The sequence below is a fragment of the Dendrobates tinctorius genome, unplaced genomic scaffold (assembly GCF_039654945.1).
Source record: "Dendrobates tinctorius isolate UK_male_01 unplaced genomic scaffold, ASM3965494v1 ptg000165l, whole genome shotgun sequence".
Classification (NCBI taxonomy): domain Eukaryota; kingdom Metazoa; phylum Chordata; class Amphibia; order Anura; family Dendrobatidae; genus Dendrobates; species Dendrobates tinctorius.
In genome coordinates this window covers 19,322,849-19,347,637 of record NW_027361832.1, presented here as the reverse complement: position 1 = coordinate 19,347,637, position 24,789 = coordinate 19,322,849, and the positions used below count along the sequence as shown (strand labels likewise).

General features: G+C 42.7%; 2 long non-coding RNA genes across 2 annotated transcripts in view; one reads left to right on the top strand and one right to left on the bottom strand.

Moving 5' to 3' along the window:
* LOC141053181 (uncharacterized) overlaps window positions 1-24,789 on the bottom strand; it is a 175,475-nt gene that overhangs the window by 61,407 nt on the left and 89,279 nt on the right. The window contains exon 2 of the long non-coding RNA XR_012220978.1: window positions 7,422-7,560. This is a non-coding gene — a long non-coding RNA (uncharacterized lncRNA). The remainder of the gene's footprint in view (window positions 1-7,421; window positions 7,561-24,789) is intronic.
* LOC141053182 (uncharacterized) overlaps window positions 12,591-24,789 on the top strand; it is a 139,302-nt gene continuing 127,103 nt past the window's right edge. The window contains exon 1 of the long non-coding RNA XR_012220979.1: window positions 12,591-12,719. This is a non-coding gene — a long non-coding RNA (uncharacterized lncRNA). The remainder of the gene's footprint in view (window positions 12,720-24,789) is intronic.

The following is a 24,789-nucleotide window of genomic DNA, read 5'->3' as shown; positions in this document are numbered from 1 at the left end:
GCTCTTTGCATTATGGGAACTTCCGATTCCGATATCGAAAAAATATCGGTACTCGGTATCGGAATTCTGATACAGCGAATATCGGCCGATTCCCGATATTTGCAGTATCGGAATGCTCAACACTACTTATTACCATTGTGATGGAGCCATTCTTAAAGTACTGGAGGAGAGTTAAGCCCCCGTTACACACTGCGATATCACTAGCAATATCGCTGTAAAGTCACCGATTTTGTGATGTAGCAGCGATATTGCTAGCGATATCGCTACATGTGATACTTACCTCCGACCGGCTCCCCCCGCTGATTATCGCTGGTCATGCGAGAGCGTCCTGGACCATTTCTCGTCGGGCGCTTCCTGCTGGGCTTCCTGTGGCGCCGACGAGCGTGGAGCCGGGCGGGAGGACGTCAGGATCGCCGCGTCTCACAGGTAAGTAGCGACCCCCGACCCCTGCTATGTCGCTGGTGAGATCTGCCTGTGTGGCAGCTCACTAGCGACCACTTAGCGATGCACCAGCGATCCATATCGTTGTCGAGATCGCTGGTGCATCGCTAAGTGTAACGGTACCCATATGTGTCACTTCGCTTAACTGCGTCAGTGATATAAAACCAGAGTATTTTCCTCCAGCTCTCTAAATTATTGTGAGGCTTAAGCTTAAGTTGCATAAATGGGCTGGTTTTATGTGGAAATTCATAGAGCGGGTGGGAGAATGTCCACCTTATCTCCACCTGGAGAGTCAGCATTGTGCTGACAGGACCTGTGTGATGCCACAGTCATGTGACCAGTCACATGGGAGAGGAGTCACATGGCCTGGGCTAAGAGGCAGTCTGGGTTGTTGAGTGCCAGGAGAAGAAGACTCCAGGACATTATTTGTGCACATGGTTCCTGGTAAAGGACATTGCTAATCCTGAGTAGGCTGACCCCCACTGATGCAAGGACTGCACACAGTGCTATAGTTTTGAATTGTTTTGCTGTTTTGCGCAGAGGGCTGTGTTTATTTTGTGCTTAAAACTTGATGTGCAGCCCAGTGAGCCAATTTACCTCACCATATAGAAGATGATATTCTCTACCGTAGCCTGTAACATCATTATAAGAAGCACCATACAATGGAAAAAAGAAGTATGTAAAGCAAAGCTGGGATGGGGTATGATAGAGGGAGAGATGATGCGGTAAACCCTGTTACATATAGTTTTTTATGATTTTATGCAGGTTTCTGAGTTAAAGGAAGAATAAATCCTGATAGGTCTCCTAGGGGAGAAAGTGAGAGTCCTGATTAACTTCATTATAATCCTTCCCCTGGAACTGACATGCTTATAGCAAAAACAGGTGACGAGGTTTCACTATAGTGTATATTGCAAAAATGTTTTTAAAAAATAAGAAAATGATGTTTTCCCTTCGTTCGGCTGCCTCTATGGTGGTAATGTTCACTCTGCTGCCTTAGGGGACTTTTTATGGTTCAGTGTCGAGCAATCCTATTCTTTAGCATATGTACGACTGCAGGAATTAATGAATGATGACTTTAATTTTACTATAATACCCAAGATACTAATTGTCAATATATTTTCCGACTATTGGACTCATGAAAAAGAAAGTTGCTAAAATTCATCATGGTCTGGAGGGACATTAAAAAAAAAAAAGTTTCAAGACTTTGTATTCTTCAGGACAGAGTAGCCTGCAGGTAAAGAAAGCTGTAGTGAAGGCAGAAAGCTCACTGGAAAAGACTTACTGCCAAATTTAAATGCTTTAGAAAGTCTCCCGTGAATTTAATATAGTGGATAAAGTATTGTGATTTGTGAGGTCAGAGTGTGTTTGTTTTGTCAGCCATCGGCACAAGGAATACTCACAGATTATGATAATATAATAATTGGATAAAGTATGCAAAATGTATGGCTCAAGCCTTATCCTCAATAGGTTGTGGTATGACACCCCCACTGACAGCTATAAAAGGGTATTCCAATCTTAGGAAATTATGATATATACCCACAATGTGCCTTAACCCGTTTCTGCCATATGATGTACTATCCCATCCATGTGCCCTGGGACTTAATTCCCAAGAACGGGATAGTATGTCATAGCGATCAGCGGCGCTCACGGGGTGGGCGCCGCTGATCGCGGCCGGGTGTCAGCTGATTATCACAGCTGACACTCGGCACACGTTAACCCCTGGCACACTGCGATCAAACACGATGGCAGTGTACCGGGGGTTTAGGGAAGCATCGACTGCGCTGCTCTGGGGGCCTCCTTCCCTGCAGGTCCCCGGATCCAATATGACGGCGGAGACCTTCGGGGCCTGCAGGGAGCAGGCTTCCTCACTGCCTGCAGAGCCCAGGCATGAGGAAGCCTGCAGCACTGCCTGTGACAGATCACTGATCTGTCACAGCGATCTGTGATGTGTCAGATCAGCATCTGTCACATGACAGTGATGTCCCCCCCCTGGGACAGTGTTATAAAGTTAAAAAAGTGTAAAATAATTTATAAAAAATCACTAAATACCGTAAATAAAAAAAAAATTCCCTAATAAATTCATTTTTTGGAAATAAAAAACCCCAATAAAAGTACACATATTTAGTATCGCCGCGTCCGTAGCGACCCGCCCTATAAAACTGTCCATTAGTTAACCCCTTTAGCGAACCCCTTAAAAAATAAAAATAAAAAACAAAGCAAAAAATAATGCTTTATTATCATACCGCCGAACAAAACGTGCAATAACGTGCGATCAAAAAGACAGATATAAATAACCATGGTACCGCTGAAAACGTCATCTTGTCCCGCAAAAAACGAGCCATGACACAGTGTCATCAGCGAAAAAATAAAAAAGGTTTAGGTTGCAGAATAAAACGATGCAAAAATAATTATTTTTTATATAAAATTGTTTTCATTGCATAAAAGCGCCAAAACATAAAAAAAACATAAATGAGGTATCGCTGTAACCGTACTGATCCGAAGAATCAAACCGCCTTATCAATTTTACTGCACGTGGAACTGTGTAAACGTACCCCCCCAAAAGAAATTCTTGACATGCTGGTTTTTGTTCATTCTGCGTCCCAAAAATCGGAAAAAGCGATCAAAAAATGTCACGTGCCCGAAAATGGTACCAATAAAAACGTCAACTCGCCCCGCAAAAAATAAGACCTTACATGAATCCAATGCAAGAACTATTTTTAAAATAAAAAAGCATCGTTTAGCATGCGACAGCTGCCAAAAATAAAAACCCGCCATAAATAGTAAATCAAACCCCCCGTTATCACCCCCTTAGTTAGGGAAAAATAATAAAATTAAAAAAATATATTTATTTCCATTTTCACATTAGGGTTAGGGCTAAGGTTAGGGCTAGGGTTAGGGCTGAGATTAGGGGTATTGGTGTGTTGGGGTTAGGGTTGGAGTTAGAATTGGGGGTTTCCACTGTTTGGGCACATCAGGTGCTCTCCAAACGCAACATGGCGTCTGATCTCAATTCCAGCCAATTCTGCGTTGAAAAAGTCAAATGGTGCTCCTTCCCTTCCAAGCTCTGCCATGCGCCCAAACAGTGGTTTACCCCACATATGGGGTATCAGCCTACTCAGGACAAATTGCAAAGCAACTTTTGGGGTCCAATTTCTCCTGTTACCCTTAGGAAAATAAAAAATTGGGGGCAAAAATATCATTTTTGTGGAAAAAAATTTAATTTTTTATTTTCACGGCCAGGCATTATAAACTTCTGTGAAGCATTTGGGGGTTCAAAGTGCTCTCCACACATCTAGATAAGTTCCGTGGGGGGTCTAGTTTCCAAAATGGGGTCACTTGTGGGGAGTCTGAACAGTTTAGGCACATCAGAGGCTCTCCAAATGCGACATGGTGTCCGATCTCAATTCCAGCCATAAAAGTCAGATGGTGCTGCTTCCCTTCCGAGCTCTGCCATGCCCCCAAATAGTGGTTTACCCCCACATATGGGGTATCAGCATACTCTGGACAAATTTCACAATAACTTTTAGGGTCCTGTTACCCTTGGGAAAATAAAAATTGGGGGTGAAAAGATCATTTTTGTGGAAAAAATATGATTTTTTAATTGTACGGCTGTACGTTATAAACTTCTGTGAAGCCCTTGTGGGTTCAAAGTTCTCACCACATATCTAGATAAGTTCCTTGGGGGGTTTAGTTTCCAAAGTAGTGTTATTTGTGGGGGGTTTCCACTGTTTTGGCACATTATGGGCTTTCCAAACCCGACATGTTGTCCGATCTCAGTTCCATCCAAAAAAGTAAAATGGCGCTGCTTCGCTTCTGAGCTCTGCCAGGCGCCCAAATAGTGGTTTACCCCCACATATGGGGTATCAGCATACTCAGGACAAATTTCACAATAACTTTTAGGGTCCTGTTACCCTTGGGAAAATAAAAAGTGGGGGTGAAAAGATCATTTTTGTGGAAAAAATATGATTTTTTAATTGTACGGCTGTACGTTATAAACTTCTGTGAAGCCCTTGTGGGTTCAAAGTTCTCACCACATATCTAGATAAGTTCCTTGGGGGGTCTAGTTTCCAGAATAGGGTCACTTGTGGGGGGTTTCCACTGTTTAGGCACTTCAGGGGCTCTCCAAACGGGACATTGCGTCCAACCTGAATTCCAGCCAATTTTGCATTTAAAAAGTAAAATGGCGCTCCTTCCCTTCTGAGCTCTGCCATGCACCGAAACAGTGGTCCCCCCCACATATCAAGTATCAGCGTACTCAGGAGAAATTGCACAATAACTTTTGCAGTCCAATTTCTCCTGTTACCCTTGGTAAAATAAAAAAAATTGGACCTAAAGTAATTTTTTTGTGAAAAAAAGTTAAATGTTCATTTTTTTTAAACATTCCAATAATTCCTGTGAAGCACCTGAAGGGTTAATAAACTTCTTGAATGTGGTTTTGAGCACCTTGAGGGGTGCAGTTCTTAGAATGGTGTCATTTTTGGGTATTTTCTATCATATAGACCCCTTAAAGTGACTTCAAATGTGATGTGGTCTGTAAAAATAAAATGGTGTTGTAAAAATGAGAAATCGCTGGTCAACTTTTAACACTTATAACTTCCTAACAAAAAAAAATTTTGGTTCCAAGATTGTGCTGATGCAAAGTAAACATATGTGAAATGTTACATATTAAGTTTTTTGTGTGCCATATCTCTGTGATTTAAGGGCATAAAAATTCAAAGTTGAAAAATTGCGAAATTTTCTAAATTTTCGCCAAATTTCCATTTTTTTTCACAAATAACACAAGTTATATGAATGAAATTTTACCACTAACATGAAGTACAATATGTCACGAGAAACCAATGTTAGGATCAGTGGGATTCATGGAAGCGTTTCAGAGTTATTACCTCATAAAGGGACAGTGGTCTGAATTGTAAAAATTGGCCCGGGCATGAACGTGCAAACCACCCTTGGGGGTAAAGGGGTTAAAGACCTTTTTTTTTCTTTTTTTTTTGCTACGGGCCTAAAAACTAACAGGCAGTTCTCCACCAACCAGAGCGGTCCCAGACCGCTCCTGCCATTGATTTAGCCGTTTGACATCGCATCGACAGAGAAGCAGCTTATTTTCCGTTCTGTTCTGTTGACTGATGACGTCATGCAGATTGAAAGCCGGCATGAGAAGCTGGCTGTCAATCAGCATGATGTCGGTAGTCATGCCCCATCGATAGAGCAGCCCAGAAAAGGAAAAAGGAAGAGATGTTCTGTTAAAGTTGAGCAGCTGAATCCTCGAAGCGGTTAATGACTCCTCTATGCGGGCATCGAGTAGGACAGGAAGGTAGTTAGCAATTACCTGTTTATTAGTTTTTACGCCCATAGTAAAATAAAATCCTGAATAAACCTCTTAAATATCTATTAGGTTCAACCACACCCCCACCACTGACTCGCAGCTTTCTGCCTATGCACAGTGTACACGGAATGCTACCAGCCAGTGGTGTGGGTGGGGTTATAAATAGCTCAGCATTGAGAGAACTGGTAGATCTCCAGCAGATAAAACAGTTTTAATTAACTGCCCCTACATCATGCTGCTCTCAGGTGGACTAGCAAAAACAAGGAGACCGATTACTTTTAAGTAAACTGCAGCAAAACTCTCTAGTAATTAGCTGATTATTTTATTAGACTGTAGCATGACAGCTTTTGGCTAAAATCAAAGAACATAACAATTGTGATTCCTCCCTGGTTCCCAGTCACATGTTTAATTATATACTGTGGTGGATATTTTACTGATGCATCACATACCATAGAAATTCTGCATTTCTCCACCACATTTTTTGTTCAGGATTTTTTTTCCTCTATGAAAGTGCATGAAGAAAAACAACAGCAACCTCCACAAATATGTGTATCTTACAGTGAAAATTTCAATAGATGTTGTTAATTTAAACTGAATACCTGTCACTGTACTGTTGCAGGATTTCTCAAGGAAAGAGGCTCCTTTTCTATCCCTCACACTAGGGTGTGCCGTAGTCTGTCTCTGTCCCCCGGATTACCCCAGAAGGTGGAGACACCAGGGTCACGTACCTTGCTGTGCTCCTGACTTACCCTTGTCTGTTACCTCCCCCACCACCAATGCTGAGAGACTGAAGTATATACAGTGCCTTGCAAAAGTATTCGGCCCCCTGGAACTTTACAACCTTTTCCCACATATCATGCTTCAAACATAAAGATACCAAATTTAAATTTTTGGTGAAGAATCAACAACAAGTGGAAGACAATTGTGAAGTTGAACGGAAGAAGCTGGATGCGAAACGCGCGTCGGGGTGAGGAGAGATGTGCCATCTGTTAGTGTTACTGCTGCCTTCACCATTTACCTGCCTTCCCTAGTAATGTACAGTGATTTGCCTCATTCATTCTGTGTGATACATAGTATTGTACTTTGGATTGATTATGGGAAGTGATATAATTAAAATTGGTGTATGAGTTGCCGGATATTTAACACACAGTATAGGTCTCTCCTATTTTTGGGCGCTCTTGATTATTGGTTTTAATACTGTTTTAATAGCATTAATAAAATACTGCATTGTTTTAAGCTATCTCTGGATCTCTTCTTTCGGCTATAGTAATATGTAAGTTCGAATTTTTTGTTGATGCTAGTGTGAATAGTGGCAGAGAGTCACCGGGTCTCAACCCACATGTAACACATTTTTGTTTGCGGATTTTCCAGCTGGATTTTTGGAATGCAAATCTAGCAAGAAACCTAGCAAGGCCTTTGATACTTTTCTAACCTCTTTAAACTTGTATTTTTAGGCCAAAAATGTGTCTTTGCAGATTTTTCATGTAGAATGTCAGTTTCAATTTTGTGGATTTATTGCAAAATTTCTCAATGGACAAGACTGGGTTTCTAAAATTCATAATAAATACACAACATGGTGGTATTTGCTGTGGGTCTGCTGTGGAAATGCCGAAAAATGAGCAAGTGAAGACACAGAAAAAGACGTATATTTACTCACCTCCACCAGTGATTTCTCCAGTCCCAGCAGGACTTCTATGCCAGTCCCCCTGCATCCTGGCCATGGCACATGCTCCATCTCCAAATTATTATTCCAAGAACTAGTACTTTTTGTCCATGAGAAAAGCCCTTTAAGAATGCTGTAAAAAGAATATTTAAAAGCCACATAAGTCAGCAATGAGTTTGATGTAGCCAAATATTTCATACACGAATTGTGATAACAACAGTGAAGGCAGGTGCAGATGACCATATTTTCAGTCCAATTGTAATAAAAAAAACCATCAGACTGCAGTCAGACCATTGTTATTCTATGGGGCCGGCCACATGTCGTAGTATGCATGATTTGCATCCAATATTCGGATTGCACTCAATCATTCAAGTCAATGGGTCCATTAAAAAAAAAAAAATCGGACATCACTCGGACGACATCTGTGTCCATGAGTACTGTATGATTTTCATGGACTGACAAACTGGAGAAGATGGAGAATTTTTTTTCCATCTCCGCATCCGAGAAAATCGGATCACACTATAATCGCACTCTGATCAAACTCATAATAGTCCCTGAAGTATTTTGCTGTGCTCTGGGACATAGTGTACCGGTGCATGCGCAGTAATGATTTTCAGCTTTGCCCGCAGTTGGGCAAAGCATACTACGCGTGCGCGAAGCAATCTTGCTTTGCGCACGCGCGAACGATGGAGAAGAATACCGGAGAAGAGCGCGGACGGGGGCCACAGATGAGGTGAAGAAAAAAAGAAGAAACACCGCCCATCTGACCAGACCCAGGCCATTTACATAGGCCTGCAACTTCCGGTGACAGATTCCCTTTAAGTTAGAAAGCTTTAGACTCAGAATTTACCCTAAACCCAGATTTATGACTTAAGTAAGTCTGATGCCTTAGTATCACAGTAAATCCTGTCTCCTGTCCAGAGGCCTGGTAATGGCACACAAGAGGCAGGCATGTTGTGTGATAAGAATGTGAAGTATAATAACCTTTGAGCTTCAGTGGCTACCACTACTGTCTGCCTGGCAGGGCTAAGGTAGTGGGCACCATCGAGACACTACGCAATCCTTTTACATGTATGCCAGAAGTGAAATTACATCTCTACTGGATTTTAGCTCAGAGAATTTATGTCTATAACATTTGTGGTAGTAAACAGATAAGAAGGGAAGGACAGCTCACCTGAGGGATTAGGATACCAATAGCACAGAGACTTGTACTGCTGCAAGATGCACGAAAAATCAAAATCCAACAATCCAGCAAGAGGATCCACTAAAAAATTTCACCTGTTACAGGGTTTCGCGACAAAAGAGGAGCCAGAAATACAGCATTGTTTGATTGCTCCTACTCGTGTGCTGAATAGAAGCACTTCACCTTCTTATTAAACAGTGTAAATTTCTTTTGGTAAAACATGGGTTAATTGGCCAAGTTGAGAGCTCTGGGAGCTAGGGCTCTCAGCTGAGCATGTTAGTCACTATAATACCCTATATAATCTGGTTCCTGACTGACACACATTGTCAGAGTAGCTTATGCTGCATGGCTTGGAGGAAAACTGTTGGTTATTATGGGAGAAGGCATTTGGTGGATTTATCTGTGACTGTTGCTTGGTTTAGCGAGGGTGATAATTCCCTTTCTTCTCCTACTTTGGTTTAACCCCATCCTCCACTCCCTGGTTCATCCTCTGTTATATGTCAGTCAATATTTGAATACCTGGGACTTTCCGCTTCCCATGTTTGTGTTACCTTGTTCATGCGGTTAGTGTACTACAGTGCACTCCTACTCCCCTCTTCCCTGAGTGGGGGAAGGGTACAGATGGAGGGAAAATTCAGGAGCTAAGGCAAGGTACATGGCTCTGGCATCTTCACATTCAGAAGTAACCTGGGGAACAGGGCGACCTAGGGTGCCCCCTAGCATTAGGGACATGGAAGGAGTCCTTGGTCCCAGGTCACATGACAACAAAGCAGTGACATCACCTTTATTTCAACTTGTTAAAATCCATGTAAACAAAATCCAATACCATAGAAAAATTCAACACAGTCTTTAGTCATTACTGTTGTGTCCCATGAATGGAAACAAGCTGTAATATATATATTCTCTGTGTCGAGTTTTTCCTCCAATCAGTAAATTCCCTGTTGTTGCTAGGTAGAATTAGACTGTGTGAAGATTGTCCCTATGTCTCTCCCATGGTTGCTCATCCCTTCTTCTTCAGTTTAACCTGCAGCAGCCATTACTCAAGATGCATGTGTACTCCTCTGTACAGATTACTCCTTTTTACCTACTGTTCATGGTAAACTAATACAAGATTTTGAAAGAAAACAGAATCGTTTCTCCTGGTCTACAGTTGCGTTGCCGGTGGAGTTAAACTATCTGCAGATGCCTGGTGGTGTGTGTACGAGTTATACAATTATCTAAGAAGCTGATAATTAGAACGCTTGGGATTTGCAGCCATCAGAAAGAGGCAGAATAATTACTTTATACAAAGTCAATGCTTTTGAAACGCATCTAATTTTTTTATAGTGTTGGATGGATTTTTTTCTACATTGATTTTAAGATTTTATAATAAAGGTGATTTTTTATGGATCTTCTTGCTAAATTTTGCTTATTTTTGTCAATAGTTTCATAGGTTTTAAAAGAGCTGTAAACATACACTGTGTTCTCCATCCCTAAATATTTAAAGTGAAAAATTTCAAAGTCACAAAATTATTTATAACAAACAAATGTTGTTACAGAATGGATTTTACTTCCCAAGAGTTACAGATGTCATTCTGACTGTTCTGTGGAAGCATCCTGTCAATTTATAAATTAATTTTCCTTTCCCCTGAAGACTTCTCTAATAATCGTGGCTTCCATCAACAAGAGAACAGACATGACATTACACCCGAAACAAACAAACACATTCTACAATTCTAAATTCCCAATGACAAGATGTCACTTGGCTCTATACACTTTTGTAAAAATGTTTTTTACTGTATGATTCTATACAGGAAAACTAAATAACTGACGTCAGCCGGCTGTGGAGATACATGAAAGTCTCTGGGATCTAATAGCCATAACTGAAATAAGCCAATAATTATACATCAAGGATGCAAGAAAGAGATGAGAAACAGTAAGGAGAAATGCTGTTGACATTATGTACATTGACAGCAGTAATAAATCCTGTTCACGACATTTTCTGCAGTGCTCAACCCCTGGGATATTTACAATTAGCTGAGATATGGCTCAGTTTAATAAAACTGTTTCTTGGTAGGAGTAACATTTTCACATCTGTAGTTTAGGTCCATGTAATTAAATCTCCACCAAATTATGTAAACCTAGAATCACTGAGAAAAGCGTTCTCTATGGGCTCGTGCATACGACCGTATGTCAATCTGACAAAACATCGGATCGCACTCAGATCAATGTTGTTCCATGAGGCTGTGCTCCTATCCAATTTTTTATAGCGTCGAACCAGTCCAAGAAAAAATAAAATCATTGCATGCCCTGGTCTGAGACGATATTTGGATCGCACTCAGCCATGCAAGTCAATGAGTCCATGGAAACCATCGGCCGCACTCGGATGACAACTGTGTTTGCATTCTGATTGTCACAGACTAGAAAGGAGAAGATAGAGACATTTTTTCTTTCATCTTCTCATCATCTAAGGGAATTAGAGTCTGAACAGAATATGATTTGCATAATTGGCTAAATTCTCTCGGATGAGAAAATATAAGCTGATGTGACCTTAGCCCAAGGACGCAGTTTGACGGCCGTGTAACATGGATAATGATCACATTGCAATGCATGGACTGGCCGGCGGCTTTTCTGACCCGGGCGTGACAGCTGCATAGAAACACATGCTGTCACGCTCTGGTCATCAGAGCAAATGGCCAGTCCGAGTATTGCGATATGATCCTCATCTGTGTTATACGAATTTCTACACCTGTGAATAACAAATGTGGCCTTACTTCTATGATTATTTTATAAAACTAGATTCCTTCAGTGACTAGTAACTAATGCTAAGCAACAACCTGTATATTATATAGGTGACCACCATCTCTGTGCTTATGTTCTGGTATAATACAGTGGTCATCCCATGCCTGACTATGTAAGGCCATGGACAGATTAGACCTACATATTTGTAATTTACCCAGCTTGCTTTACCTGTGGCTTTTCCAGTAGAGGTGAAGGTCATGGTTAGATGTGCCTCGCTTAGTCTTGATGCATAGCTGTGGCAAATTGCTGGCAATTTTACCTGTGCTGGTTATCAAGAATAGATGGGACCCTACACCATTTTTTTATTATTTATTTATTAGCTAAATGGACAGGCGCCGGCAGGTCAATACTCATCAGCGTGCCCTGTTCTCGCCACTATCAGCGAGACCAGGCGTATGCTGATGAGAGTTAACACTCATCAGCCAACGCCTGACTGGTGGTAACCTTTTCACCACTGGTCACGATTGCTGGCTCATATGCTGTCATCTATGTGACTATCTGAGAGCTGCAGCACTATGACCGGTGGTAATATGTAAGGTTATTGCCGATCAGAGTCGGTGTTTCTAGCGCTGTCATACAGATGACAGTGTAGGAAACGCCGGATGTTCGGGTCCCCCATTCATTTGAGTGTGGTCTGAGCTCAGGTTCGAGTTCGGGTACCCTAACCAAAGTTCGGCCGAACCCTACAGACTCGAACATCCATCAATCCGCCTATCACTATTCTACAACAAAAAAGGTCTAATAACAATGAAAGTTTTTTTTTTATTCAGTGCAGTACACCTATTCATACATTTGAATGTAAAAAGTAAAAGGCAATGAATTTAGTCTCAGCGTGTTTTTGACCACAAATAGTGTATAATAAGCATAAAAACAACCATCCTTTACTTAAATAGTTTAAATGTATTTGCTTCACCTAAGCGTTATAGTCGGCCTTGATATTTTAAGACCGATCAATAAAATTCTTACTTAGCTGCATTCTGTCTTAAAGAGGAGTTAATCATCACTGATCTTCAATGTCACTTGCAGAATATTGAGCCAAACCCAAGTCTCACAAACAATGTATGTGCCTTTGATTGAATTTACCTGTTTTATTACAAAATGCCGATCCCTTTTTACAATGATTTGTTCCATGTCACAGAAATCAATAACACACAGTTGTTGATAAAATCCCAGGCATCCACTTATCAAAGCTGAGGAGTGTTTGCTGTAAAAGGAAGCAATCTATGCTCTGCCAGTGGTGAAAAAAGGCCATTTCTTTTCTGCATTATTTTTTGGGAATTGTTTTAACGATGTTCAAAATCTCTTGACAACATACGGTAATTCTTCAGGTCAGTACAATTGCAGTGATACTAAACTTATATAGTTTTGGTACTATTGTAATGACTTAAAAAAATAATTTCGTAAAAAAGAAAAAAAAAAACAAAAACAACTTGGTTTGTGTTGCCATTTTCTTAGACACATACCATTTCTACCTTTCCTCCACTGGAGCTTCATTGTTGCTCGCTCAGCTGTAGCTTTTTGTTGGTTCCATTTTGTGGTGCATGCAACATAAAACATAATGTGATCGCTTCGCATTGAGTTTTTAGGAAGGTGCAATGAAAAATAGCAAATCTAATGTTTTGTTTTTTTAAATATCTACTTTATGGGTTAAATAATGATTCATATTTTAATATTTTGATAGATCAGACTAATACATATAACCAAATATGCTTTTTTTTTCATTTATTTTTAAACTGGGTAAATAGGAGTGATTGTAACATTTACATTTGTTAAAAAAATCTATATAGAAAAAACACTTTTATAGTCCCTCTAGGGGAGATGAGCCTGTGATTGTTTGATCACTTGTACTATACACTGCAATACTAGTGTCCTGCAGTATATACTAAAAGTCAAACTTTTGTGAAGCTTAATAGATGATTGCAACCCATCAGCAACCTGTAACTGCATCAACTGAATGAATTCAAGGATCATGCCAGTTAAATGCTCAAGTCAGAGATTGATAGCAGCGTATAAGTAAATGAACAGCAGTAATCAGAGGGAGCTGTACAAAACAGCTGGCACCTGCCTTGTATGAAGCGGGATCAGCTCCAGTTTTTTTTTTAAAGGGAACCTGCCACCAGATTTTAACTATCTAATCTGAGTGCATCAAAATGTAGAGAAAGAGACCCTAATTCCAGCGATGTATCATTTAGTTTACTGGGTGCAGCAGTATTGATGCAATCTGAGTTTTTAGATGTATCATGTAGCAGAGCTCAGAAAGCAAACCCCACCCACATCACAGCTTTTTATTCACATTGTGCATTGACAACAATCTGCTAATCAGTGTTGGAGGCGCGGTCAGACCAGGCGGCACAGGAGTTGTAGTACGGGCAGTGATAATCTCAGTCTGATAAACACTCATTGTATTAAAACAACAGCACACAGCCTAATAAGTGTCACCTCATGGAAATTAGTGTCTCAGCCCCTACCTCATGCTGCACTCGGATTACATAGCGAAACATGCTGATGGGTTCTCCTGAGGTTTTTTTTTAGCTAATTATGAAGTTATCACTCATCCATAATTAGAAGTGGTAATTTCATGATTGCTGCAAGTCCTACAGTTGGGATCCCTACTGATTCCATGGATATTGTCTCTGCTGATCACATGTACACCAACGTTCTAGAAGTCTAATCGATAGCCAAGCTTACCCATGCATATACATTATGTATACATTCAATAAGACTGGGTTATGAAAACCCCTTTTAGATGAGAAGTCCTTGATGACAGATAATGTTACGGTCTCCTGCCAGGGTGCACAGTGGACAACTGATGTGATTACTGTGTGCACATCCACAAACGACCTCAATGTCCTACATAAGTCACGAAGCATCCACATAAGATAGGCAATGTCTGACGCCAAGCTAGCTCTGCTACATCTGCAAGTATAGGTACAAGTTATCACTAGATGCAGAGGAACATTTGAGTGTTTTACGTCTCGGCTTGTTTTACTTGATTTTTCTCCAGTCCTCCGTGTATTGGATTGCAGGCAGTTATTTGCACACTGCATTCAGGAGAACAGAGTAGTAGTACAAGTCTTGTTTCTATAACAACACTATACCTAACAGGACAAATACTTACAAGGAAATGAAGAAAGCTGTGGATTTTCAAAATGACGTCGGTGAAAATGTACTCCATACCTGAGAAAAACCTATTCGAAAAATCTGTTCTGCAAAAAAATGAAGCTTTTTCCTTTGCAGTGTATAGCCCTGATCAATGATCAATTAGCTATGGAGACATTTACACGGAAGGCACATGTAAGAAGTGTCCAGAGAGGATCAGTTACAGCAGCAGTTTTCCCTGAGACAGGATGACCACTGTTATGAATGAGTCACCGAGGACGAAAAAACAAAAAGCAAGCTAAGCCCAGAAAACCGGAGAGGTTGGTAACTAGCGGATTGCAGACCCCTGATCCTATCCACAACAACTAGCAGTAACCGTGGTGCGTGCCTACGGTGGTCCTAGACGCCTCGTCACGGCCGGAAAACTAATAAGCCTAAAGAAAGAAAGGGAAAATCTAAACTGCCCCAGAGCAGACCCCAAAGCAATAGACAGCCTCCAACATGTATTGTCGGTGAAACAAAATGAAAACACAGACACAGGTAGAAAGATAGGCTGAGCAAACGATGGGGCCCTCACTAACTAGAAAGGACAGGAAAGAAAAGCTGCTGTCTGCAATCACGCAAAAAACCCTGCCAAAATAAATGTCCAACACGTCTGATAGAAAAAGGCCCTGAAGTCGCCAGACTTCAAATCACTATATCAGCACTCAGGTATATTCTGAAGACAGAGCAAAAGAGATCAACTGATCAGAGACAAAATGGGGATTCAGCCCAGTCCCAGCCAGGGCTGACTGAACACAAAAACTAAGTGAACCAGACAAAAACTCATATGAACAATAGCAGAGAAAACTTAGCTTTAGGAAGGCAGGAACCAAACTGAAAACCAGGAGCCACAGTCAGGAAAAATCACCAGCAAGAAACTAGGGAGTCGGCTGCCTTAAATCCAATCAGAAACTCCTGATGTCCAATCGCAGTCCTCTTCCTCAGGTGGCCGGTCTCTGCCATTTAGATCAGCTTCATTACCTCCCTTCACCAACAGAGGGAGTTCAGATAGAGAACTCACTACTCCTCTGTCAGCACAGCCAGCTCCATAACCCTCACCAGAAGCCAGAGGCAAACCCGAAAATGAGCTCACAACAGTACCCCTCCCTTGAGGAGGGGTCACCGAACCCTCATCCATGCCACCGGGCCGATCAGGATGGGCCCGATGAAAAGCACGAACCAATCTATCGGCATGAATATCAGAGGCAGAGACCCAAGAATTGTCCTCCTGGCCATAACCCTTCCACTTGACCAAATACTGGAGTCTCCATCTAGCCAGATGAGAATCCAGTATTTTCTCTACCTCATATTCCACATTACCTTCAACCAATACAGGGTCAGGAGGTGCAGACATAGGAACTACTGGCTCAACATACCTCTTCAGCAGCGACTTATGAAACATGTTATGGATCTTAAACGTAACAGGGAGAGCCAATCGAAAAGAAACCGGATTAAGAATCTCCAAAATCTTGTAAGGTCCAATAAATCTTGGCTTGAACTTTGGAGAAGCCACCTTCATAGAGATATTCTTTGATGACAACCAAACCATACCACCCACTTTAAACCAGGGACCAATGGTCCTATGCCGGTTAGAAAACCGCTGGGCCTTTTCCTGGGAGAGAGACAACTTATCCACTACTTGGTCCCAAATCTGCTGCATTCTCTCTACCACAGTGTCAACACCTGGGCAGGCTGAAGATTCCACTTGCCCTGAAGAAAATCGAGGATGAAACCCAAAGTTACAGAAAAAGGGCGACATCAAGGTGGCAGAACTAGCTCTATTATTTAAAGCGAATTCGGCCAAGGGCAAAAATGAAACCCAATCATCCTGATCAGCAGACATAAAACATCTCAAATAGGACTCCAAAGTCTGGTTTGTCCTCTCCGTCTGCCCATTGGTCTGAGGGTAAAACGCAGAGGAGAAGGACAACTGTTGTGAGTTCATTTTTCCCTTCACCATTGAGGTCTGATGAACTCCCTCCTCTAGTGAAGGAAGGTAGTGAGACTGATTACCAAACACCTGGGCAGCTAGATGATGACTGGGTGGTTGGAATTGAGGACTGGATATAAGGCTGCCGACGCCCTTCTTCCTGGCTGGTGATTTTCCTGCTGGATTCTTGGAGACCAGTCTGATTCCTGCATCTCAAAGGTAAGTTTTTCTGCTCTGCTTTGTACTCTTCAGTTTTGTTTTTGTTTTGCCTTGTTTTTTGGGAGTTCTGCCATCCCCGGCCGGGGGTGAGCTGAATTCCTTTTTTGTCTCTGATCTGTTGATATTTTGCTCTGTCTTCAGAATATACCTGAGTGCTGATATAGTCTTTTGAAGCCTAGCGTCTTCAGGGCCTGTTTTTCCTATCAGTCGGTTGGCTCATTTTGATAGGGTTTTTGCGGATGGCAGACAGCAGCTTTCCTATCCTGTCCTATGTAGTTAGCTTGGGCCCCATCATTTGCTCAACCTATCTTTCTATCTATGTTAGTGTTTTCATCTTGCTTCACCGTCATTATATGTTGGGGGCTGCCTATTGCTTTGGGGTCTGCTCTGGGGCAGTTTAGTTTTTCCCCTTTCTGTCTTTAGGCTATATAGTTCTCCGGCTGTGATCGAGGGGTCTAGGGCACCGTAGGAACCCCCCACGGCTACTGCTAGTTGTTGTGGATAGGTTCAGGGGTCTGCAATCCGATAGCTGCCAACCTCTAACATAACAGAATCACTAGCCATACCGCAGAACCTAGGGTACTCAATAGCAGGAGAGAATTGTAAAAAAAAAAAGTGTCAGAATTTTTTTTATTTTTGTGTGCATATTTTTTCCTCTATATCTCTGAGGCCGTAGGGGGAATTTTTCTCTCAATGGAGATGAAGCAATTGTCTGATCGTGTGGAGCAGCTCGCTGCTGAAGTGCAGGGAATTTCCGCCTATCTTGCTCATTCACATGCTGCTGAACCAAAGATTCCTTCTCCTGATGTATTTTTTTGGGATTGGTCTAAATTCTTGAATTTCAAGAATAATTGTAAATTATTTTTTGCCTTGAAGCCTAACTCATCGGGGAACTCCGCGCAGCAGGTTAAAATTGTCATCTCTTTGCTGCGCGGCGATGCCCAGGATGGGGCGTTTTCTTTGAAACCTGATGATCCTATTCTGAATAATGTGAATGCATTTTTTCAAGCCTTGGGGTTGTTGTATGATGAACCTAATGCTATTGATCAGGCTGAAAAGACCCTGTTGGCATTAAGCCAGGGTCAGGATTCGGCAGAGTTGTACTGTCAAAAATTCCGAAAGTGGGCGGTCCTTACTACATGGAATGATGGTGCCTTGGCAGCCCTCTTTCGGAAGGGTTTGTCAGAAACTGTAAAAGACACTATGGTGGGAATTCCTGTTCCCTCTGGTCTTGACGATTCTATGTCATTAGCCATTCAGGTGGATCGGCGTTTACGTGAACGCAAAACTACACGAGAGATGTTACCACCTGTTGAACAAATGTCTGAACCTATGCAATGTGATAGAGTTCTGTCTAGGGCGCAACGTCAGGACTTCAGAAGGCTAATAAGCTGTGTTTTTTTGTGGAGATGCCTCGCATATTATTTCTGTCTGCCCTAAACGAGAGAAACGTTGTGCACACACGTTTTCTGTGGGTGGTGTTCAACCTAACTTTCTTCTGGCAATTACTCTGATCTGCTCCCTGTCCACATTTTCCGCCAAGGCTTTTGTGGATTCAGGAGCAGCTCTGAACCTGATGGACTTGGATTTTGCTAAACGTTGTGGATTTCCTATGACACCTCTGCGGACGCCTATCCCTTTGAGGGGTATTGATGCTACTCCTTTGGCGAAGAATAAACCTCAGTTTTGGACCCAGGTGGTAATGCGGGTCGCCGCAGACCATCAAGAAAATTGCAGATTTTTGGTGTTGCATAATTTGCATGATACCATTGTTCTGGGGTTTACCTGGTTGCAAATCCATAATCCAGTTCTGGATTGGAAATCTTTGTCTGTGGTGAGTTGGGGTTGTCGGCGTGCCCTTAGTGATGCTCCTGTTTTCTCCACCTCTCCCCAGTCACATGATGTTCCTGACTATTTGGCTGACTTTTATGATGTATTTAGTGAGAATGAGTCTGCATCTTTGCCTCCTCATAGGAGTTATGACTGTGCTATTGAGCTGAACCCGGGGTGTAAATTCCCCAAGGGTCGGTTTTTCAATTTATCTGTACCCGAGCACGAGGCTATGCGATCCTATATTAAGGAGGCATTGGAGAAGGGTCATATTAGACCATCCTCTTCACCCTTAGGTGCTGGGTTTTTTTTCGTGGCTAAAAAAGATGGTTCATTAAGGCCTTGTATTGACTATCGTGCCCTCAACAAAATTACTGTTAAATATCAGTATCCGTTACCGCTGATTTCTGATCTATTCTCCAGAGTTAAAGGTGCTTGCTGGTTTACCAAGCTTGACCTCAGGGGGCGTATAATCTTATTCGCATTAAGCATGGGGATGAATGGAAGACGGCGTTTAATACTCCGGAGGGACATTTTGAGTACCTGGTGATGCCTTTTGGGCTCACTAATGACCCTTCTGTCTTCCAGTGCTTCATGAACGATATATTCCGAGACTTTGTGGATAAATTTTTGATTATCTATCTGGATGATATTTTGATCTTCTCCAAGAATTGGGACTCTCATGTGGAACATGTTCGGACTGTGTTCCGGATTTTGAGGGAGAATTCCCTGTATGTCAAGGGATCGAAATGCCTTTTTGGGGTACAGAGGATTTCATTTTTGGGATTTATTTTGTCTCCGTCAGCTATTGAAATGGACCTGGCCAAGGTACAGGCCATTTATGATTGGGTTCAGCCCACTTCTTTGAAGGCCCTCCAGAAGTTTTTGGGTTTTGCTAATTTTTATCTGAAATTTATAGCTAATTTTTCTGGTATTGCCAAGCCATTGACGGATTTGACTAGGAAGGGTGCTGATTCGGTCTCCGGAGGCTGTTTCTTCCTTTCAGGAGCTGAAGCGAAGATTCACTTCTGCTCCGGTTTTGCGGCAACCTGATGTCTCACTCCCGTTTCTGGTGGAGGTGGACGCTTCTGAGATTGGTGCAGGAGCGGTGTTGTCCCAAAAAGATCCTGTGACATCTAAAATGAATCCTTGTGCTTTCTTTTCCCGAAAGTTCTCCCCATCCGAACGTAACTATGATGTGGGGAATCGGGAACTGTTGGCCATGAATTGGGCATTTGAGGAGTGGAGACATTGGTTGGAGGGAGCCAAACACCAAGTCGTGGTCCTTACTGACCACAAGAATTTGATTTACCTGGAGTCGGCCAAGCGCTTGAATCCTAGACAGGCTAGGTGGGCCTTGTTTTTCACACGTTTTGATTTTGTGGTCTCTTTTCTTCCGGGCACTAAGAATGTCAAGGCAGATGCCCTCTCTAGGAGTTTCCTTGCTGATTCTCCTGTTGTGACTAAGCCTGCTACCATCTTAGGCGAGGGAGTAGTTCTTTCTGCCATCTCGCCCGATTTGAGACGTGCTCTGGAAGAGTTTCAGGAGGACAAACATGAGCGTTGTCCCAGTGGAAAGTTGTATGTTCCTGACCAGTGGAGGAAGAGAGTGATGTCTGAAGTTCATTGCTCTGCATTGGCTGGTCATCCAGGTATTTTTGGTACTAGAGATCTGGTGAGTCGATCTTTGTGGTGGCCCGCCTTGTCTCGTGATGTCAGGAATTTTGTGCAGTCCTGTGGGACTTGCTCCCGGTCTAAACCTTGTTCTCGCTCTAGTGGCTTGTTGATGCCTTTGCCGGTGCCCAGGAGGCCATGGACCCATATTTCAATGGATTTTATCTCTGATATGCCTGTCTCTCAGAGAATGACTGTTATTTGGGTGATTTGTGATAGATTCTCTAAGATGGTCCATCTTGTACCACTCCCTAAGTTGCCATCTTCCTCTGAGTTGGTGCCCTTGTTTTTACAACAGGTGGTTCGCTTGCACGGAATTCCTGAGAACATTGTATCTGACAGAGGAGTTCAGTTTGTGTCTAGATTTTGGAGGACTTTCTGTTCCAAGCTGGGAATTCAGTTGTCCTTCTCCTCTGCGTTTCACCCTCAGATCAATGGGCAGGTGGAGAGAATGCACCAGATCTGGGACCAAGTAGTGGATAAGTTGTCTCTCTCCCAGGAAAAGGCCCAGCGGTTTTCCAACCGGCGTAGGACCGTTGGTCCCCAGTTTAAGGTGGGTGATATAGTTTGGTTGTCATCAAAAAATATCGCTATGAAGGTGGCTTCTCCTAAGTTTAAGCCTAGATTTATTGGACCTTACAAGATTTTGGAGATCATTAATCCGGTCTCTTTTCGGTTGGCTCTTCCTGTCACATTTAAAATTCACAATGTGTTTAATAAGTCCTTGTTGAAGAGGTTTGTTGAACCAGTAGATCCTGTGGTGGCACCTCCAGACCCTGTATTAGTTGAAGGTAACATGGAATATGAGGTAGAGAAGATACTGGATTCCCGTCTGGCTAGACAGAGACTCCAGTATTTGGTTAAGTGGAAGGGTTATGGTCAGGAGGATAATTCCTGGGTCTCTGCCTCTGATATTCATGCCGAAAGATTGGAGCGTGCCTTTCATCGGGCTCACTCGGATCGCCCTGGTGGCATGGATGAGGGTTCGGTGACCCCTCCTCAAGGGGGAGGTACTGTTGTGAGTCCATTTTTCCCTTCACCATTGAGGTCTGATGAACTCCCTCCTCTAGTGAAGGAAGGTAGTGAGACTGATTACCAAACACCTGGGCAGCTAGATGATGACTGGGTGGCTGGAATTGAGGACTGGATATAAGGCTGCCGACGCCCTTCTTCCTGGCTGGTGATTTTCCTGCTGGATTCTTGGAGACCAGTCTGATTCCTGCATCTCAAATCTAAGTTTTTCTGCTCTGCTTTGTACTCTTCAGTTTTGTTTTTGTTTTGCCTTGTTTTTTGGGAGTTCTGCCATCCCCGGCCGGGGGTCTCTGATCTGTTGATATTTTGCTCTGTCTTCAGAATATACCTGAGTGCTGATATAGTCTTTTGAAGCCTAGCGTCTTCAGGGCCTGTTTTTCCTATCAGTCGGTTGGCTCATTTTGATAGGGTTTTTGCGGATGGCAGACAGCAGCTTTCCTATCCTGTCCTATGTAGTTAGCTTGGGCCCCATCATTTGCTCAACCTATCTTTCTATCTGTGTTAGTGTTTTCATCTTGCTTCACCGTCATTATATGTTGGGGGCTGCCTATTGCTTTGGGGTCTGCTCTGGGGCAGTTTAGTTTTTCCCCTTTCTGTCTTTAGGCTATATAGTTCTCCGGCTGTGATCGAGAGGTCTAGGGCACCGTAGGAACCCCCCATGGCTACTGCTAGTTGTTGTGGATAGGTTCAGGGGTCTGCAATCCGATAGCTGCCAACCTCTCTGGTTTTTCTGGACTTAGCTGGTATTTTGTTTTTTCCTCCTTCGGTGACTCATCATAACAGACAACTGAATTCCCAGCTTGGAACAAAAGGCTTTCCAGAATCTGGAAACAAACTGAACTCCTCTGTCCGACACAATGTTCTCAGGAATCCCATGCAACCGAACCACTTAGGCACCGGCAAGGGCATCAACAACCCACTAGAGCGAGAACAGGGTTTAGACTGGGAACAAGTCCCACAGGACTGCACAAAATTCCTGACATCACGAGATAAGGCGGGCCACCAAAAAGACCGACTCACCAAATCTCTGGTACCAAAAATACCTGGATGACCAGCCAATGCGGAGCAATGAACTTCAGACATCACTCTCTTCCTCCACTGGTCAGGAACATACAATTTTCCCATAGGACAACGCTCAGGTTTGTCCTGGAATTCTTGCAGAGCACATCTCAAATTGGGCGAGATGGCAGAAAGAACTACCCCCCTCACCTAGGATGGTAGTAGGCTTGGTCACAATAGGAGAATCAGCAAAGAAACTCCTAGAAAGGGCGTCTGCCTTAACATTCTTAGTGCCTGAAAGAAAGGAGACCACAAAATCAAAACACGTAAAAAACAAGGCCCACCTAGCCTGTCTAAGATTCAAGCGTTTGGCCGACTCAAGGTAAATCAAATTCTTGTGGTCAGTGAGGACCACAACTTGATGTCTAGCTCCCTCCAACCAATGTCTCCACTCCTCAAATGCCCATTTCATGGCTAACAATTCCCGATTCCCGACATCATAGTTGCGCTCAGATGGGAAGATCTTTCGGGAAAAGAAGGCACAGGGATTCATTTTAGACGTCCCTGGATCTTTTTGGGACAAAACAGCTCCTGCACCAATCTCAGAAGCGTCTACCTCCACCTGAAAAGGAAGTGAGATATCGGGTTGCCACAAAACCGGAGCAGAAGTGAACCTCCGCTTCAGCTCCTGAAAGGCCAAAACAGCCTCTGAAGACCAATTCAGCACATCAGCACCCTTCTTAGTTAAATCAGTCAGTTATTTAGCAATACCAGAAAAATTAGCTATAAATTTACGATAAAAATTAGCAAAACCCAAAAACTTCTGGAGAGCCTTCAAAGAAGTGGGTTGAACCCAATCATAAATGGCCTGTACCTTGGCCGGGTCCATTTCAATAGTTGACGGAGACAAAATAAATCCCAAAAATGAAATCCTCTGTACACCAAAAAGGCACTTCGATCCCTTAACATACAAGGAATTCTCCCTCAAAATTCGGAACACAGTCCGAACATGTTCCACATGAGAATCCCAATCCCTGGAAAAGATCAAAATATCATCCAGATAGATGATCAAAAACTTATCCACAAAGTCCCAGAAAATATCATTCATGAAGGATTGGAAAACAGAAGGGGCATTAGTGAGCCCAAAAGGCATCACCAGGTACTCAAAATGTCCCTCCGGAGTATTAAACGCCATCTTCCATTCATCCCCATGCTTGATGCGAATAAGATTATACGCCCCCCTGAGGTCAAGCTTAGTAAACCAGCAAGCGCCTTTAACTCTGGAGAATAAATCAGAAATCAGGGGTAATGGATACTGAAATTTAACCGTAATTTTGTTGAGGGAACGATAGTCAATAGAAGGCCTTAATGAACCATCTTTCTTGGCCACGAAAAAAAACCCAGCACCTAAGGGCGAAAAGGATGGTCTAATATGACCCTTCTCCAACGACTCCTTAATATAAGATCGCATAGCCTCGTGTTCGGGTACAGATAAATTGAAAAGTCGACCCTTGGGAAATTTACACCCAGGTCTTAACTCAATTGCACAGTCATAACTCCTATGAGGAGGCAAAGACGCAGACTTGCTCTCACTAAATACATCATAAAAATCAGCCAATTAGTCAGGAACATCATGCGACTGGGGAGAGGTGGAGAAAACAGGAGTGTCGCAAAGAGCACACCGACAACCCCAACTCACCACAGACACAGATTTCCAATCCAAAACCGGATTATGGATTTGCAACCAGGGAAAACCCAGAACACTGGTATCATGTAAATTACGCAACACCAAAAATCTGCAATTTTCTTGGTGGTCTGGGGCGACCCGCATTATCACCTGGGTCCAAAACTGAGGTTTATTCTTCGCCAAAGGACTAGCATCAATACCCCTCAAAGGAATAGGCGTCCACAGAGGTGTCATAGGAAAACCACAACGTTTAGCAAAATCCAAGTCCATTAGATTCAAGGCCGCTCCTGAATCCACAAAAGCCTTCGCGGAAAATGTGGATAAGGAGCAGATCAGAGTAATTGCCAAAAGAAACTTAGGTTGTACACCACCCACAGCAAATGTGTGTGCAAAACGTTTCTCTCATTTAGGGCAGACAGAAATAACATGAGAGGCATCTCCACAGAAAAAACACAGCTTATTACGACTTCTAAACTCCTGACCTTGCGCCCTAGACAAAACTCCATCACATTGCATAGGTTCAGACATTTGTTCAAACTGTGGCAGTGCCTCCCATGTAGTCTTGCGTTCACGTAAACGCCGATCAACTTGAATGGCTAATGACATAGAATCGTCAAGACCAGAGGGAACAGGAAATCCCACCATAGTATCTTTTAAAGTCTCAGACAAACCCTTCCGAAAGAGAGCTGCCAATGCACTATCATTCCATGTAGTAAGGACCGCCCACTTTCGGAATTTCTGACAGTATAACTCTGCAGGATCCTGACCCTGGTTTAATGCCAATAGGGCTCTCTCAGCTTGATTAATAGCATTAGGTTGATCATATAACAACCCCAATGCTTGAAAAAATGCATCCACATTAATCAAAACAGGATCTTCAGGTGTC